The sequence below is a fragment of the Mirounga leonina genome, unplaced genomic scaffold, assembly GCF_011800145.1.
Source record: "Mirounga leonina isolate KUSES-001 unplaced genomic scaffold, KU_Mleo_1.0 Mir_447, whole genome shotgun sequence".
Classification (NCBI taxonomy): Eukaryota; Metazoa; Chordata; class Mammalia; order Carnivora; family Phocidae; genus Mirounga; species Mirounga leonina.
Genome location: NW_023270757.1, coordinates 1184251 through 1186021, shown reverse-complemented (window position 1 = coordinate 1186021; position 1771 = coordinate 1184251). Strand labels below are relative to the sequence as shown.

General features: G+C 37.5%; 1 non-coding gene across 1 annotated transcript; it reads left to right on the top strand.

The window, feature by feature from the left end:
* The first annotated feature begins 973 nt into the window (after window positions 1–973).
* On the top strand, window positions 974–1080 carry LOC117999093. Its single transcript, XR_004676207.1, has one exon. It is a non-coding gene; the product is annotated as a U6 spliceosomal RNA (small nuclear RNA).
* The last annotated feature ends 691 nt before the right edge of the window (window positions 1081–1771 follow it).

Here is a 1771-nt window from a genome sequence, read left to right as displayed (position 1 = left end):
GTGCACGGTGCTTGGGTTTTGAAATGCCAGTTTGCTCAAGATACTGGGTGTTGTTAAAAGGAAATACTTTGGGAGGTAATATAAATCATTATCATCTCTAGCATAGTTCTCACTTGTTGAACACTAAAAAATGATTTCATTTAATCCTTGGAGGGAAGTACAAAACTGGTGTTATCACCATTTAACAGATAACAAAAACGGAGGATTGAAGGAACTAAGTAATTTGCCCCTAAACCACAAAGAAGGTAAAGTCAGGATTTGAACCCAGGTCAGTCTGACTCCCAGAGCCAATATCCTTTACCACTCGTCAGCACTCCCTCAGCTTTTGTCCTTCTAACTGGGTGCCAATTTGAGGGTTACTTAGCTCTTTCTCTGCCTCAATTTCCTGGTCTGCAAAAGGGAACAAGAATAATTTTGTGTTATTGGGATTGTGAGGATTGAATTATATACTGGATATAAAAATGCCTTATTCCGCATACCATGCTATTATTATTCTTTTAAATTATCACATTCGAGGGTTGGGAAGAATCTAATTATCACCTGCTTTTCTCATTTGGTGAGGAGGAGGAATAACTGAGTAAATGTTATTTATTGCCAACAGAGCTCACATTCATGGTTCCAGAATGCTAGAACTTGGAAGACTCCACAGGAAGCCGCCTTTGTAGTAACTGATGAGGAAACTGAGACCCAAAGAGCCAAGCCATCCTTGGGGTCGTAGACTGGGAGAACCATGCCCTTGGTGAAACTATTTTCAAAGCTACTGATGAGCCTCTCCATGTGAGTACAATGAACTCTTAGCTCCTTTTCTTTTCTTTTATTGTTTAAATGTGCCACCAACAATGAGTTATCAATCAAATGTATGCTATGTCTAACATTTTTCCTATTTATAAATGTGAAAAATGAAATTTTTACTTTCTGAAAACTTAAAAACCTTACCCTTTTCTCTGAAGTATATTAAAAGACACATAGTACAGTGCTTGCTTCGGCAGCACGTACACTAAAATTGGAATGATACAGAGAAGATTAGCATGGTCCCTGCACAAGGATGACACACAAATTTGTGAAGCATTCCGTATTTAAAAAATAAATCAATAAAAAATAAAAGAAACATAATACAGAATACTTTTAAAAACCAATTTGAGAGCAAATCTAGAGTGATCGCAATTCTGTTTTGATATACATTATTTAAAGCTTTGGGTTTTATAAAGGTATTCATTTTTACCTTGCAAGTCCTATAAATAACTATTAAAAACAAGAATTCTTGGGGTGCCTGTATGGCTCAGTCGGTTAAGTGTCCGACTCTTGGCTTTGGCTCAGGTCATGATCTCACGGTCATGAGATCGAGCCCCATGTCAGGCTCCATACTTGGCTTGGAGTCTGCTTGAGATTCTCTTTCTCCTTCCCCCTCTGCCCCTCCCCCACTCATGTGTGCCCTCTCTCTCTCCCAAATAAATAAATAAATCTTTAAAAAACCCAGGAATTCTCAGTTAAAATGGGCAACAAACACACATCCTCATTATATTTGATTTCTAAACATTGGTCACAAAATGGAAAGGGCCTGAGATTTGAATCTATTATGTTCTCAACACTTTAAAACATTCTTATTTAATCATCACCAAGCCCATGAAGCAAATATCATGCCCATTTTGAAATGAGACAATGGAGGCTCAGAGATGTTTAGTAATTAATTTACTGAATATTATAGAGCTCCAAGAGGCAAAGCTGAGATTATAACCCGACTCTTTATGATTCCTGAAGCTCAGGGTTTTTC